The sequence below is a fragment of the Ctenocephalides felis genome, unplaced genomic scaffold (assembly GCF_003426905.1).
Source record: "Ctenocephalides felis isolate EL2017-DRISC unplaced genomic scaffold, ASM342690v1 CF-g0.4_SCAFFOLD_01170, whole genome shotgun sequence".
Lineage (NCBI taxonomy): Eukaryota > Metazoa > Arthropoda > Insecta > Siphonaptera > Pulicidae > Ctenocephalides > Ctenocephalides felis.
In genome coordinates, this window is record NW_020537324.1 from 69,512,718 (window position 1) to 69,530,636 (window position 17,919).

Sequence of the window (17,919 nt, forward strand, 5' to 3'; positions counted from 1 at the left end):
TATTTAGTAAAATGGTCAGGATGGGTTGAACAAAATTCTAGTACGTTAATAATGAGGAGATATTTTTGATTTCTAGTTATAACAAAATTTTTAATATTTTAGAGTTTTTACCTTTAATTTTGGAATGCTCGATGCCATGCTGACGAGAAGAGCTGTTGCACTTTATTAGTATATAAAATAATTATAAATATGCTTATATTATACAAATATGATACAAAATTATTATATATATTTTAATCCGATATAACAAGTTTCAAATTAGAAAATAAAAAAAGTAAATAGTCAAAGTGAATTCAAGAAAATTGGAAAATTTCGAGAAAATTATATCAGCAACTTAATTATTATTAACTAGAAAACTTTTTCGGCCTGAAATATTTGTAATATTCGTATCATATTGTTATAATTATTTTTACATCCTAGATTTGCTATATAAGAAAAGATATTTTTTCAAATAGTTTTATAAGCTTGCAGGTCTTGATCAGCATCAAAATACTTAATTTTGGTATGAGAATTGATTTTTAGAATTCTGGGAATAAAATTTAGTTATTTTTCATAAATGATTGAAGTGTAACCATAAAAATATTTTAAATCTGAATTGGTGTCTAAAAATTATTTTTGATGGAAATTTTCATCTTCTTAATATATGCTTGATATATCTATTTCAACTATCTTTGCTGATTGCATGCAATTTTTATTTATCGTGTTTCTTCTCATTTTTAACACACGAATACGTTTTCTGATATTATTAAATATTTTATAAGCAAAATATTTGACGGATTCAGCATAAAAAGCGTTTGATGTTTGCTATTTTCAAAATATTTATATAATATCATATATTATTGTCCTTTTAAAATATTTTGTATTTTTGTAATTCGCTATCCTAAATATTTGAATTATTTATTTAAATCAATAAATATGAATTTGCATCCAAATTTGCATCAAAATTTGCGAACAAATTTTTAGTCAAAACCGTTGTATGAATCTAAATCGTACAAATATAGCAACAAGTTGTGAATAAATGAGAATTTGAGCAAAGTTTTGACTAACAAATGACTAATAGCTCTAAAAAATAAATGATAATCGTAGAAGACGATGACAATGTAAATTAGTTAAAAAAAGTTTATTTAATGTTTCTGCTTACAAATTCGTCATTTACATGATTACTGTTTCGTGAATTAAATAAATTAATATTTACAATTATATACTAATATATACACTCATTTAAGAATAATGAAAAAATTGTATACTCTGATATGTTTTAATAAAACAGGCTGGTAACAATAAATAGCCCTTAAGTTTGTATCTCTTTGACTTATATAAGGTGTATGGAAATTCAAAATGATTTATTTTTATTTTATAACTAAACTTATAAATTTACGTGATTTTTTTATTTTTTGCAGTTGAAGAAAAAAGTAAACCGAACATTTTATTGACATAAAAAATTTACGTGAAGGTACTTTATTATAATAATAATTTTATTATAATTTAATATTACCTTAAAATATTACATATTGTTGTTGCGACTTGCCTTTAAAAAATAGATAAGTTAACTTTAATATCAAACACCCATTTTGTAAAAAAAATATTTTAACACCAGGAGCAGAATGAACCTAAGAATCTTCTAAGCGTTGGTTTATATAAACAATCAATCTGTCAACTTATTATTTATTATCTTCAATCTTTGTTATTAAATTTATTTCATTAACGTTTATCTCCATATACCCATCTTCCATTTCATCCGAGATTTTTCAAACTTTTAACGAACAAACACACGCCAAACTCTCGAAACTCCACTAGAACTCGAAGTTTGTAAAATGACAAAGCCACTTTGTAAAGAAAAAATTAACAACAGAGACATTTTGTGTCGTCTGACATTTATTTCTGCACACTCTTAGCGATTCTTTTGATTTTTTTCCAATATTTTTTCTCGTTTTCTATCGAAGGATTCACTATTTCAGCAACGGCGGCGGCAATGAGCTAAGATCAAAACTTGTCGAGTGGAGAAACTTATCGAATCGCGAAAGTTTTTGATTTTTTTCTGTTAAATAAAGAGCTGGCAATCGATTTTATTTTATAAAAGAAATTCAAAATATCGGATTGTACCTCGTACCTTGAGGCAAATTGCTGGAACTTTGCGTACCATTAATAAGTATTCGAGGGAAAAAAATCAGTAAACAATAAATTTGATCAGTGATAAAAAACAATTGTTCTAAACATTTTCAAATAGATAATTATAATCACTATAAATTTTATCGTTCATAAAATATACAGTGAGGATCTTATCGCTTAAGAAAGTTTACATTAGCAACAGGTGCCGAATAAACCTATCTGAAGATATATTTCTTACGATTAGAATAACGCATTTGAAATATATACATTTTCAAACTAAACTGCAAATTAAAATTCCTGTTTGAAGTATAAAACATTGTATATTTTTGAAAATTTTGAAAATAAAGATTTTCTAAAAATTTCGAAATTTGCTTGAACTGTATAATATACTTTAAAAAATAACAATCTTGGTACGGAACCCAACAAAATTAGTACTAATTTTTAAAAAAAATATCAAATATATGTTAACTTGATGTGCATGTCTAATGATCATTTTTGACCGCCAAATTTCTATTTTTTTTTTACTTTTTTCTCTGTATCTCCAAAACGCTAGTCCAAAATTGGTTTTAAAAAATCGTATTTGCTATACGAATAAATGGTGTTTAGAGTGAATAATTTCAAGATACAAATTTTCAAGACAAATGCATAATTTTTTATATATCTTTACGTTTCAGAGGTTTCTGAAACGATCAGTACGATTGCTTTGAAAAAAGTTCAAAATATTTCGAAATAAAGAAACATCTTTTCTGTTTTTTCCAAAAAAGTCAATTTTTTTCAAATTTAATTTATTTTTTTTTTCAAAGTAAAATTTGTTCAAATTTTTTTTTTTACATTAATTTTTGGTGCGGTAAATTCCAGCAATTTGCCTTAAGGCACGATGCCATGCACCACTAGTCCTTACTTTATTCAATAGCTTGCATTATTCAGAATTTATATAATAAATTTAATTTAAATTGAGTGGTTTAGTTTCAATGATCTACTATTATTGATCTGTTAAAATGCCACTTACGCCTAGTTTTTTTAAATTGTAAATATATCGTAATGAAAACTGTATGGAACATTTAATATAGTGTAATTGAATTACACTATATTAAATTTCCTAAAACCCTGATTCTTACCAATATTTAAACAAAAAGTGCTAGAAAGTATTTGTTCTTCGCGACTCTAAAAGTTTAAGATTTTTTTATTATTTAACACGATAACTGCGGAAGGTTTTGGACCTATATAAGTTTTTCGTAATTGAAACAGTGTATAATTTAAAAAATAGCTTTAATTAAATAGAAATTAAGTGGCGATGGCAAATGGTGTTCTTTGGATCCTTTTTCTATCCATAAAGCTACTAACAAGTGGGTTTTACTATGCTGGTGATAGATTTGTACTAAATATGAAAGGTAAGTCGACACGTTGTCGACGCCCGCAGTCAAGTTGTTAATAAAATTATTTTTTCTAATTCAATGTGATTTTGTTCACCAAAGGGCAAGTGGAGCATATGACATGTTGCCGGATAATGTAGTAAAGAAAACTTAATCTTCCTTGTACTGAATCTTAAAATGATTTTTTTCACTCCGATTTGACCAGCTTTCGTCTTATATCGAATCAGTAAACTTTTCTAAGACACTTCCACACATTCTGCTGCGTTGTAAGCGTAATTTAAAAGTTTGGAGATCGCGTTACTCTACGAGACGAGTTGCAGAAAGTCCAACATGAGCATTGTAGAGACGGGAGGACGTCAAATTGAACAAACCTTATGAGAAGACTACTGCCACTTTTCACTTGTTAAGGAACTGGTAAATGATACATCATTCGAGAATTTTTGATATTTAATATTGGTCGACCAAAATTTATTTCAGATTTATTTACCCGAGTTCGACTCACACCCGACTCGTGTTATTTTTCCCAAAGAGTGTTAGACAGAAATCCTGATTTCGAAAATCTTTCCCTCTCGTATGTGATGCATATCGAAACAACTTGTGCTAGAACAGAATTCGTTCGACGCGAGATCGACGATTTATTATTCAAACACGTTACAGACACGATGCGAACGAATACAATATAAAATTGTACAAAAAGAATGCTGTTTCTCCGATATCAGATGTTTGAGAATTTTACATTCCTTAGAAGTCGGCAAAGGGTTTGTATGGGAAATATTTGGATTTTCTTGTGTTTTTAGGTCGATGGCATATATGTTGTTTTTATGAGTTTAGATGATTTTCTTTCTAATATTGTCTAACTTCTAATAATCTGTTTTAGAACCAAATTTATAAACGTATTTGGTAACTTTTTTTCTAAATCCAATTCTTCGCCATTTTTGTTTTAAAAAGTACTGTATGATTTTTTTTTACTAAATACAAGTTTCTCCGCGGTACTCCACTATTATTATTATTAAAATAGTATGTACAAATAATTTTTTTAATCAAATTTTCTACAAGTTACCCCATTATTGTATATACAGTATTTAATGGATATTTTTCACATTGACATTTTACCTTATTATTTTATTATTGAATGGTATTTACAAATATTTTTTTAAATCAATTTTCTATAATTTACCCTATTATTGTAAATAAATATAATTTTTTTAATTTGAATTCTCTATATCTCACAATTCCCTCGTTTTACTCATTTTTTTAAATTTCCTGAAGGATATGTTTGTTTTCACCAAAAAATCCGAATTACTAGTTTTGTGTTTTCTCGACATTTCGAGTTATTCTGAATCGATTAGGACCAAATCTGACAAAAATTAATAGCAATTTTTGATCTTGTGTCGACTTTCTCAAAAAAATTTAAAAGCATTTCGATGTAACTCAATGATCAACTCAACTCGATATAACTAGCGTCAGTTTTTCACGATGATCAGCCAAGCCGTTTCTTTGTATTTTTTTTAATCACATTTTAGCCCGAACTCCTGAATCGAACTCAATATTCGAAATAACTGTTCTAGAAATATTGGTTGGAAATAATACTAATTAGTTTTTTGTTAAGAAGATTAGCCACCGTTTTTCAGTAATTAACTAAAAAAAACGATTTTTATGAAACTTTTTTAAGATAGATATTATGCTCTTACAGAACAATAATATATTATGGCCCTGCAAGTCGTTAAATTTGAAAAATTCATCAAATTTAAAAAGTATAGTTAAAACTTGTGTCAAAATGCGCTTTTGTGATGAGGTAAGTCAAAAGTTAAATTTCATAAATTCAATATATACAAAATTATCAGTATTTCGGTATTTTTTTTAAAAAAATCGGTAGTACTAGTAAAATACAGATATTTTTATTATTTTAAACAAATGTAAACAAATATGATAGTTACTTGTTCAAATATAATAAATTATATATATATATATATATATATATATATATATATATACAACTGCAACTATATACAACTAAATAATAAAAAATACAATAAGTTCATTTTAAAAAAAAAATTAACAAAATTATATCCAATTTAATTAACTCACCATCAGTATCGAGTATAATGAGTACTTTTTACTAAAATCAAATGTATGAAAGACCAAAAACTCAATAAGGATTATATTACAATATAATAATATAATAATAAATTGTATTGTCCGTATCCGATGTGTTAAATCAGCATAAATTTTAATATTATAAAGACTTTAAAACAGTAATTTTTCTATAATAATCCGATACATTTATCAAAATAAATGTTAACATATTATAATTGTTGGGTATTTTTATTTAAAACAATATAATGGCCCTGCATTATTTTCAAACTGTGATATGTTTTGCGTAAAATAATAATATTATTCTAAAATTGTAATAAAAAGCAAAAATACTTAGTAATTGTTATGATTAATATGTATAAAATTAAAACAGAACAACGCAGTGGTATTCTATTTTTGTTTATTGCGAGTATTTATGATTAAAAATATTTTGGCGTACATGTCACTTAAAAAAACCGTTACATTTTTACATAAGGTGAAATAAACATCATTATCTATCAGTCCGATTCTATTTGTTTTAACGCGATATGGAGACCTTTGGAAAGCAATTAATATTCAGTTCAATGACGAGTAGAGATAATATGTTAACTAAATAATTTCACTAAATGATACATCTGTTTATGTTTATGCGATTATGAAATTTAAGTTAAATTTGTTCCGAGATATTTAAACTCGAGTGTAATATGTATCAATTAGTGCTTATGTAAAAATGTGGAAAATACCGGCATTTTTAAGGTATGTCGGTATACCGGTGTTGCATTCTTTAGGTTCTATAATGATCTAATTGCATATATTCTCATTGCTTTAACGTGGCAATACATTTTATGATCATTAACAAAATAATTACAATATTTTTCAATAACAAATTACCCATAATTATTATTACCACCTTTCAATATTTGATTCACCTTCGATCTTGAGCAAAGCCGCAAACATTAAATCAGCTCCCATCATCGGGTGAATAATCGTTCGAAAAGTGATTATTCTTGGCACAGTTCGGAGTTCCCGTCCGTTTGATTTCCGATTGTTCCACAGATTACATCTGTTCGTAAATGATTTCTCGTCGACTTCTTCTATTCTGGAATCCGGGAATCGTTTTCACCCATTTCTCCAGATTGAAGAGAGAGAGGAGGGATCATGGGCCATGGACCATTTGTCTTATCGTTCGATTTTTCTTGTGTTTTCCACCGAATAACCGTAGTCGCACATCGGTGTCACACGATTTATTGGGAACGATGTTTGTTTTTATAATACTTAAATTATATTGAGGAAAAATTTACTTACGTTAACCAGTTAACTGTAGCGACGAGTATATTCGTCAATCTCAGAGGGAGTTGCTGTTGGTAAGATATTGGATTGGATGAACTACATTTTACTTTTGGCATATATCAAGTAATAAAATTAATAACTTGTTGGTCTTTCTTCTTTAGTATCCCAAATCTAAAGAAAAATTGAATTGGATAAAAATAAATGATCAATGATAGTCAACGTCCCGAAGGAGAAGTTTGTTTTCGCCAAAAAATCTGATTTGCTAATTTTATGTTTTCTCGACATTTCAAGTCATTCTGAATCAAATAAGATCAAATTTAGAAAAAGTAGTAATGTAAATTTTTAAAATCCATTCAGAAATCTTGGCTAAAAGAAGGACAAAAAAATCACTTTTTTATTAATTATTAACTTTCCGAAAGAGAAGTTTATGTTTTCATCAAAAAATATGATTAGCTAATTTTATGTTTTCTCGACGTTTCAAACCATTCTCAATCGAATGAAACCAATTTTGGAAAAAGTATGTGTGTTTGTATGTGAACAGATTTTTTGCCGTAAATGGACGTTTTCTCGAAAACAGCTGGATCTATTTCAAAAATTTAAAAGCCATTTGATGTATCTCAATGAGGACTAGCGTTTATCAATTTTACGCGACGATCCGCCAAGCCATTTCTTTGTAAATAGCAAAAAGTGGAAAAAAAATTGTCCACGTTTTAGCCCGAAATTCTGAATCGATTTTGAAAATTCAAAAACTGTTTGAAAGAGATTGGTTGGAAATCGTGCTGATTAGTTTTTCGTAAAAATCGGCCGGGCCGTTTTCTTGTAATAAAGTGTTAAAAAAATGTTTTTCGACGATTTCCATGAATTTTTTTTTCACGGTAGATACCATAGTCTTATAGATCATATTGAAATATTACGACCCTACGACAAATCGTTTAATTTTAAAAATTTATCAAAGTTTGCAAAAATTAGTATCGTTTTTTTGGCATTTGTTAAAATTAGACCTTTCATCGACGTTTGCTCAGAACCGATTTCAGAAATTTAAAAAGCATTTGATGTATCTCGATGAGGATTATCGTTTCTCAGTTTTGTGCGACGATCAGCCGAGCCGTTTCTTTGTAATTTGGAAAAAAGTGTTAAATTTTCGTTCACATTTAAGCTTATACTACCAAATCGATTTTAAAAAATCAAAAACTGTTCGAAAGATATTAGTTGGCAATGATACTGATTAGTTTTAGGTGAAAATCTACTCAGCCGTTTTCTTGTAATTAATTGTTGAGAAAAGAATTTAAGCCGATTTTTATGGAACTTTTTTGCGATATATATCATGGTCTCATAAAGCTTACTGAAAATTTACGGCCTTAAGACAAGTAGTTTAATTTTAAAAATTCATCACAGTTTGAGAAAATGAGTAGTTTTTTTGACGTTGGTTAAAATTAAAATTAGACGATTTACTTAGTATAACGATAGAGTACTTAGTCTTAATGGACATACTAAACCATTAAAGTCTTCCGAAAACTGTTGATTTCTGAAAATTTGCATTTAGAAAATACTCCGAGCTAATGTGTTCGTCCGTTCGTTTTCAATGATGTGTAATAAATCCACTCGGAATACTTTTAATCACTCATTAATTAATTTATTTTTCATTGATTAAGTCGATTATTTACACTTTTCGGGAAGTTCATGTAATTTGCCTCAAGGCAAAATACCAATACCAACTAGTTAAGAAACGGCTCGGCCGGTCGTTGTACAAAACTGAAAAACGGCTGAATCGATTTCAAAATGCCACTTTCAACTAGTTTATCATACAAAGGCTCTGTTACATCTCGTAACTAATTCTTGCAAAAATTTTAAATTACCTACAATGTGTATAGGCATAAGTTTCAATCCACGCACGTACCATCAATTAATTCTTCCTCATATGCAGCCGGCGTTCATCTGAAACGATTCGCCCTCGCAAGAGAATAATTTCATTTTACAAAACAAACGCTTTTCGAATTCTCGCCCGGACTCTTCCCGGACTGCCGGAATCCCGGAATCAGTACTAGATCCTTTCAGAAAGCCGGACAGACGCCATCAATATTAATTACGCGGCATTGTTCCTAAGGGGGCCAACGCCGTGCCAGATGAAATCGTATCAATTATCCCGTCGAGGCGAAAAGGGGCCCCCAAAGTAAAACATGTGTGTACACGAGGCGAGAGACGTATTGGGAAAAATTAAAAGTCGACGTGTGATTTTATATGTTGATTTAAAAATTTTTTTTAACTTAGATATACGCCAAACTGGTTAGTTCACCAAGATACAAACAATTGCAGAAGCAATAACTAAATTCTCAGGAAAATAGTAAGAAAAACTTGGACATTTGAATCATCTAGTAGCCAAAATCAACTACACAAATATACATTTAGAGTCAAAAGAACGAAATTAGTTAACATATATTATTTTTTTTTTTTATTTTTATTTTGGATATAATTTACATCTGTCCAATGGACATTAGGTAAATTTTGTGAATAACAAGTAACAAAAAAGCTGTCTGCAAAAAATAAACTATTGAATGCTTGAGAGAGTGCACAGTTGCAATCTCTCCTAATTTAAGAAAAGATTATGATCTAGAATGACTTGGAATGCCAGTTAGGTCCAAAGGCGTTTTCCTTTTTAATCTTTTGGTGTAGTTTGCTGAGATGAGTGCCTTGGCGAGCCCGTTGGGATGGTTCTCCAGTCGATGACTGTGTTTGATGGCGTATCTTGCGATTTCTTCTTCTACCGTGTGCAGGCCCGTGTCCTGGTGGAGCAGCCATACCGGTACATATTTTGGGGCGTTCAGGATGATCCTTAGTATCTTATTTTGAAACTTTTGAATAATTTTTGTATTGCTCTTAAATGCTGTCCCCCAAAGTGCAATTCCGTAGGTCCATATGGGTTTTAGGATAACTTTGTAGATCAATAGTTTATTGTATGTCGATAGTTGAGATTTTCTTCCTAGTAGCCAATAAAGGCTCCTGAATTTTTCTTCTAGTTGTTTTCTTTTCTTCTGAATGTGTGTTTTCCAGTTAAGTTTCCTATCCAGATATATACCCAGGTATTTAACGGCAACTGCTTGTGGTATCTGTTCTCCATTAATAAATATCGGTGGGCAAGTATCTTTCCTCAGTGTGAAAGTGATGTGGACTGATTTTTGGTTGTTGATTCTTAATCTCCAGATTTTGTGCCAAGTTTCAATCATTAGAATGTGACGCTGCAGAAGTTCGGATGCTATTTTAGGGTCTTCATGCTTGGATAGGATGCATATGTCGTCAGCAAACGTAGCAATTTCAGTGTCTGGGGAAGTTGGCATGTCGTAGGTAAATATGAGGAATAAAACAGGACCTAGCACGCTACCTTGGGGAACGCCAGAGTTAATGTTTCTGAGGGATGAGATTTGGTTTGCCAGACTAATGTAAAATTTCCTCTCAGTAAGATAGGATTTTAATATTGAGAATAGTTGTTCAGGTAGAATATTCTTTAATTTATGAAGTAGTCCGGCATGCCAAACCTTGTCAAAGGCTTGGGAAATGTCAAGAAAGCAGGCTGAGCAGTACCTCTTTTCATGTATTGTAGCATTTATCTGTTCAACAATTCTGTGTGTTTGTTCAATGGTGGAATGTAGCTTTCTAAAACCAAATTGATAGTCCGGAATTATGGATTTGTCATGGAGTATTGTTAGAACTTTTTTGAGCAAGAGTTTCTCAAATATCTTAGAGAGGGTTGAAAGTAAACTTATTGGTCGGTATGACTTTAGGAGACAAGGATCCTTATCTGTTTTGGGAATTAGAATTACTTTCGCTATTTTCCACGCCTTAGGAAACACTTTCAATCTTAGGAGAGAGTTGAACAGAATTGTTATGTACCTCAGAGTTTTTGGTGGGAGCTGTTTCAGGATTTGGATTGATATAAGATCATGGCCAGGAGATTTACCTGATCTTGAGACTGAAATTTCATGTTTGACTTCTGATGCCAGGAAGCGAATTTGAGTACACTCTTGGTTGGAAGAGTTTTCAAACTGTATTTCTTCAGTGGTTTGCTCCTCCTGGGAGTAGTTTTGCGGAAATGGTTGAAATACGTTTTCGAAGAAATCTGCAAATAAATCGACCTTTTCTTGATGACTTTTTGCCCAGGAGTTATCATTTTTTCTAATAGGGATTACCGGGAGTATAGGTTGTTTAAAATGTTTAGTAGCTTTCCATATGGAGTAATTCGTGTCCTTAGTAGCCGTCAGGTCTTTGATTCTTTTTTCAAGTACGTTGTTGTTGTATTCTTTCAGTAATCTTTTTACTTCTTTACAGGCGCTGTTCAATCTTGTTTTATCTTGAGGAGATCTTGATGTTTGCCATATTTTTCGGAGTCTTCTTTTAATCGCAATATGTTGTTTGATGTACAGAGGATAGTTGAGAACATTACTGGTTGTAATTGAAGGAGTGCTATTTAGTGCCGAATGATGTAGTGTTTCGGTGAGATGATTTACCGCATTATTTATATCGTTTTCTGACTTTAATAACATATTACAATTTAAGTTGGTATCGAGCAGTTCTCTAAATTTGTTCCAGTCCGTGAATTTGTTGGTCAGGTAAGGTTTTATGATAATCGGTGGTTGTTTACAAAAAATGGTTAGTATAACAGGAGAGTGGTCAGAGCTCAAATCTAGGCTATTTTGTGGTTTCATGTTACTGATTGTTATTCCTTTGGTTATGTAGAAGTCTAACAGATCCGGAATTCTGTTTGGGTCGCTCGGCCAATAAGTTGGTTCACCGGTTGAGATCGGGATTAAATTGTTAGTGAGCATGGAGCTATAGAGTTCACGTCCTCTAGGATTGGCGAGTCTTGATCCCCAGTATGGATGTTTCGCATTATAGTCACCTCCAGCAATAAACTTATTTCCTAGAGCACTGAAAAAAGTGTCAAAGTATTGTTTAAATATTTTATGTTTTGGGGGGCAGTAAATGGCAGAAATTGTGATTCTATTTTGAGGAAAGTCAATAGAAATGTTCGTGGCTTGTAGAAACTCATTGCAGTGTGGATCTAACAGAGAATGTTTGATTTTAGACTTTATTATGATGGCTGTTCCACCATGTGGTTTGTCGTCCGGATGTCTAGTACTGTATGTTGTATATTGTGGAATGTTGAGGTAGCTTTTGCTAGTAAAATGTGTTTCACTGATTAGCATTATGTCAATATCGTTATGACGAAGAAATTGTTTTACTTCTTGGTGGTGCTGCGCAAGACCGTTGGCGTTCCATATACATAGTTTGTAGTATAAGGCCATCATTTTCTCAAAGGTAGAAGGTTTGTCATAATGTTCAGCATAGTGCTCATTTGGTTCATGAGAGTTTTCATCATAGCTTTTAGTTCTTGCATGTCTGTTTGTTGGTTACTTGGAGTAATTGTTTGCTGTTGATTGTCTGACGATAGTCCTCCTTGGTTGTCCCTGTGGTTTCTGTTGCTGTTTATGCTTCTAGAAGTAGCATCAGAGAAGGAAACGTTTGGACGGACGAAAGGTTGAGAATTGTCACTAGGTTGAGCGGATTGTCTTTGCCTCAGGGGAGGAAATCTGCGTCGTCTTTCTTCTTTATAAATGGTGCACCCTCTATAGCTGGCTGGGTGATTACCGGAACAAAGAGCACATTTAACGCCGGCGTTGACTGGGTCCTTCCAGGGGCAATCTTTTGTTAGATGCTCTTTGGCACATTTTACGCAGCGTGCGATGCGTGAACAGTAATTTTTTGTATGTCCAAGATTTTGACATCTTGTACACTGCGGAACTTCTCTTCTATGGCGCATAGCTTCTATAGTAACTTTTGTTCTGTAGAGGTATTCGATGGAGTAAAAATCTTTATTATTATTGCTTTGCTCAAGTTCCACTACAAAAATATTAAGTGGAGCTTTTGTAACTCTATGTTTCATTGTGTAGATGCGTACCACCTTGTGACCGAGTGCAATAATTTCTTCTGTAAGTGTTTTGATGTCAGTGCTATGGTGCAAATTTTTCACCACTACTTTAAATGTTCGCTTACACTTTGCTTGATAGGAGTGTAATTGTGTGCCCTTTTCATGTAGCAACTTTAAAACTATATTGTAGACGTGAGCATCTTTGGTATTAATTTTGACTTGATCGTTTCCTACTATTTTGTATGAGTACTGTCCTTTTACGCGAGCCTCAAGTAAACCAAATAAAGGTTTAATGTCGTTTACGCCATGAACAAAGATAGGTGGTGTGTTTGTTGTTTGTTTGTCGGCATCTTTTTGAGTTGATGTGCTTGCTAAAACATCAAAGTAGTTGCTAGTGGGAGTTGGGTTCAGCCAGTATTCCTTTAAAGTATGTTGTTCCATTGAGGTACTTGGATTTTCTGACTGTGAGCGTTTTTTATTTTGAACGGTTGTCCAGCCCTGGTTAAGGTCACTAGTATCAATTGATGATTCACTGTTGACATCGTTCATAGCGGTATCTTCCATAACATTTTGACTTGGTTCTAAATTACTATGTTCCATTGTTATATTTTGGCTAATTTCACTAGGAATATTCAGTTTAAGTTGTTTGTTTTCAATTTTATTGATAGTACCAGATTTTAACATTTCTGGAATAATGTCAGTATTTTTTTTAATATTTTTTTCGGCATTTTTGCTAATGCTAGGTTTGATTTTATGTTTAATTTTTGTGTTTCCTAATGACTTTTTTTCACTTATAATTTCGTTAACCGAATAATCTGCATTGTTTGTGTTATATAATGTTTGTATTGCGCTCGATACGCAAGCACCGATTTCGCCGGGTCGAGTCCCGTTAATCTCGGAATTGTTTACCTGCCCGTAGGCAGCGTCACTCATGTCACTAACACTTTTAATTTCACTTAAATTGATAACACCACACGTGGTCGGATTATTGTTCGTCGATTGATCTATGACCTGTCCTCGGGTCATACAGGTACTCGGATTAGCGTCCGGCGGTCGGACTCTGACCTGTCCACTGGTTGAGCAGGTACTCGTACTAGGGTCCGGCGGTCGGCCTAAGGCCTGCCCGTAGGCCCTCGATTGCATAACTCGGATTAATATTAAACGATGTGCTCACTACGGTGTCTGGCACAAGACTGCTCGGATTCAGATGAACTCATTTGGAATACCGTTGATCTACTCTAATAATAATATTTTTTAATCTAATTTTTTAAATAAGTAATTTGAAAGTTAAATATTTATTATTTTTTATTTGATAAATATTAATTTTAACGATTATTATTAATAATAATTTTTAATATTAATTCATTATTTTGTTTAATTTTGCCTTGAAGCAAGTTGCATGAACTTCCGGATATGTGTCATAATTGGCTTAATCAACCGAAATTGAGGTTTGGATATTTAGATAAACTTTTTAACTGTTTATTTGGAAAATAAAGTTTTTGCTTTCACAGTCGAACATGTTTAATCCAATAAATTTAATTTTTTTGAATTTTTCGTACACATACTTTTGTCAAAATTGTTTTCTTGCCATTAAAAATAACTTGAATCTTCGAGATAATATAAAATTAACAAACTGGATTTTTTGCAAAAACATAAACTTCTTTTGGAAATTAAAAGCTATTTAAATTAACCACTATCTAAAAAGTATAAAAATTGAGTTTTGAACTGAATATCGTTATTCAATTTCAATAATAATATGTACTCTTTTTATTGGATTTTGATTTAAAATTGTATATTAGAAATTATACAATGTTAATCATGGCTTCAAATATAAGTTTTTATGCAAGAATATTTATTTTAACAATACAACTATTATTAAAATGGTTGAAATATCGCTTAAAATATAAATAAATGAATATTTTCTAACATAATTTACAAAATTTCTTGTAGCATGAGTACAAAGCACAAAAATTTCGTAAAGAATTTGTAAAATAATTTACAAAATTTGTTTTAGCTTGATATTTTAAAGTGTTTAATAAAATAATGTAATAGATTAAATATTTAACAAAAATAGTTCAATTTTTATATTTCTAGATTTAAATTTTCAATTTCAATTAGTGCAAAAACTTATATTTTCGTGGATAAATTTGAATAATTAGTAAATACAATACAATAATTTTATCATTTAATCAGATAAAATGCTTATAATACAAATTCTTTTAAATTATAATTTGTTTGTTGCACTGATATATGTACAAATTATATTTTTTATCGTTTAAGTACAAAATAAAAACTTCAAATTTTTTAACATCCTGTAAGGACATTTATGTATTATTTTATTATTATTTAGTATTATTTTATTATGTTTAAATAATTAGTAAATATCACTATAATATTTTCACCTTAAAATTGCCTGTCCATTATGTAATTTTTATTCTAATTGTAAAATATTAAAACCAAAAACTTATTTCAAGACAAGTTAGATGGTTATAAAAGAAAAAACAATTTTAATTTTCATTTTATAATTGAAAAAAAATAGGAAAATTTATAGATTCATTCTTATTACAATTAATTATATTCAAAGAATGAGTAAAATTGAATGTAACGATTTTATCATTAAATTAGATATAATAATGTTAATAAAAAAATAAAATAAAATTTTAATTTAGAATTCAAATAATCCTAATCAATTAATTAAATTAATTAATTCAAAAATTATTTAAATTTTTGTCTACTTAAAACATTAAATCTTATAGTTTTTTTTACTTTTATTTACTGATACTAATTATTTCATTTTTTGAGCTTTAAATAAAGTGCAATGAAGATCATTCAGAAAAAATGTGTATTTTTTTATAAAAATAGAAAAAAGAAACTTAGCACGTGCACTTCAATTTTAATAATATTATTTGATGATCTTTTTGTTATATTAAATATATTTACACTATGTGATTGCATATAAAAACATAAGATTTAGAATTTTAAACACACAAAAATTTCTTACTAAAAGTACCTACAGATTAAGTAATTAATTAGAAATAATTACATAATAAATTAAATTATATATTTAATTATTTAAGAGTATGCTTATATTATAAATTTATTTCCAGAACTTATTTGTTCTACTTTAAAAAAATTTATTAAAATAAATTAATTTGGTGCCGGCACTTGTCCAATTCAAGCTCATACGTGATTTTTCTGTGGGTATTCTGTGCCAGGGATAAACAATAGAATACTTGAACAAAAGTAAAACCTTCTCCAACAAACACATAGGACTCTGCATTATGTTCCAATTCAATTATATTAAGCTGGTTCTGTGCAAATTTAAAAATGATCCTCAATTTTTCTCAAAAGCCTATGATTACCTAATAAATATCTCTAGTCTATTTATGATACAAGGTTTTATTAAAATTAATCAAAGAAAAAACAAAAATTTATTCCAGGGAAACGACTCGTCTGATTTTCACCCAAAACCATTTTCAAACTTATCATATCTTTCAAACAACTTTTAAATTTACAAAATTGGTTCAAAATTTTTGTCTCGTACACACGAACATAATATTTTCAATTTAGATTTAGGTTCAAATATTTAAATAATCTAGAATTGAGAATTTTTGGAAATCTAGAATTGAGAAATTAATTTAAATATAGATATTTTTCCATTGAATCTCCGACTATAACAATCGGAAATTTTCATTTTAAATACATTTTCTTTGCAAACTATTGAAATTCTTCAGTAACTTTGAACTTTAATAATAGAGAGCGGCTCCCTCGACCGTCCAGGGGATTTCTCTTCCGACTAACAACATTAATTACCAGATCCTGGCTTGTTTCAGTTCGCCGATTGAACTTTTACGATTTCTACAATAAAACAACGACAAATGGCAGAAGATTATGAAGTATTTCGAAGAGACCAATGCAAAATCTGCACGCAAAGTCGATTAATGAACTTAACGGAAAATAGAATACGTTGTTGGTAATGGACAGGGTTTGAAAATTTATAGCTAGAAAACATTTAATCTAGGGTAAATTTATTAGAAAACAATATGTGGTAATAGTCGTAGAATTTAGCTTTTCCGTCATTTTTTAGAAGTTTGTCTTCATAAAAAATGCGATTTGCTGTTTTCAGGTTTTCTCAACGTTCCAAGCCATTCTGAATCGAATGAGACCTAATTTGGAAAAAGTATGTGTGTGTGTGTGTGTGCGAGTGTGTGAACAGATTTTTTACCGTAAATCGACGTTTTCTCAAAAACGGTTCGATCGATTTCAAAAATTTAAATGCCATTCGATGTATCTCGATAATGACTAGCGTTTCTGAGTTTTGTGCGACAATCGTTCAAGCCGTTTCTTATAAATAGCAGAAAAGTGAAAAAAAATTTGTCCACGTTTTAGCCCCAATTCTGAATCGATTCTGAAAATTCAAAAACCATTCAAAAAATATTGGTTGGGAATCGTGCTGATTAGTTTTTAGTAACGATCGGTCGGGCTAATGAGCACTATAGTTTGTCAATTTTGTGAGACGATCTGCCCAGCCGTTTCTTTGTAATTTGAAAAAGATTGTTAAACTTTTTGTCCACATTTAGGCTCATTCTACCGAATCGATTTTAAAAACTCAAAAACTGTTCGGAAGACATTAGTTGGGAATAATACTGATTAGTTTTAGGTTAGAAAAGTAGGTCTTAATGAACATACTAAACCATTACCGTCTTACGAAAACTGGTTCAATTATAAAAATTATTGATTTGTGAAAATTTGCTTTTAGAAAATACTCCGAGTTAACATGTTCGTTCGTTTTCAATTATGTGTAATGGATCCTCTCGGAATACTTCTAATCACTCATAAATTAATTTGTTTATTATTGAATAAGTCGATTATTTACAATATCGGGAAGTTCATGTAACTGTCTTAAGGCTAAATACCAATATCAACTAGTTACTATCTATTTTTATGTTTTCTAGACGTTTCAAGCCATTCTGAATCGAACAAGACCAAGTTTGGAAAAAGTATGTTTGTAGGAGTCGATTTTTAAACCTTTCATCGATGTGTTCTCAAAACTGGACCGATTTTAAATATTTTAAAAGCCATTCGATGTATCTCGAAAAGGACTAGCGTTTGTCAATTTTGTGCTACGATCGGACAAGATGTTTTTTGTTATTG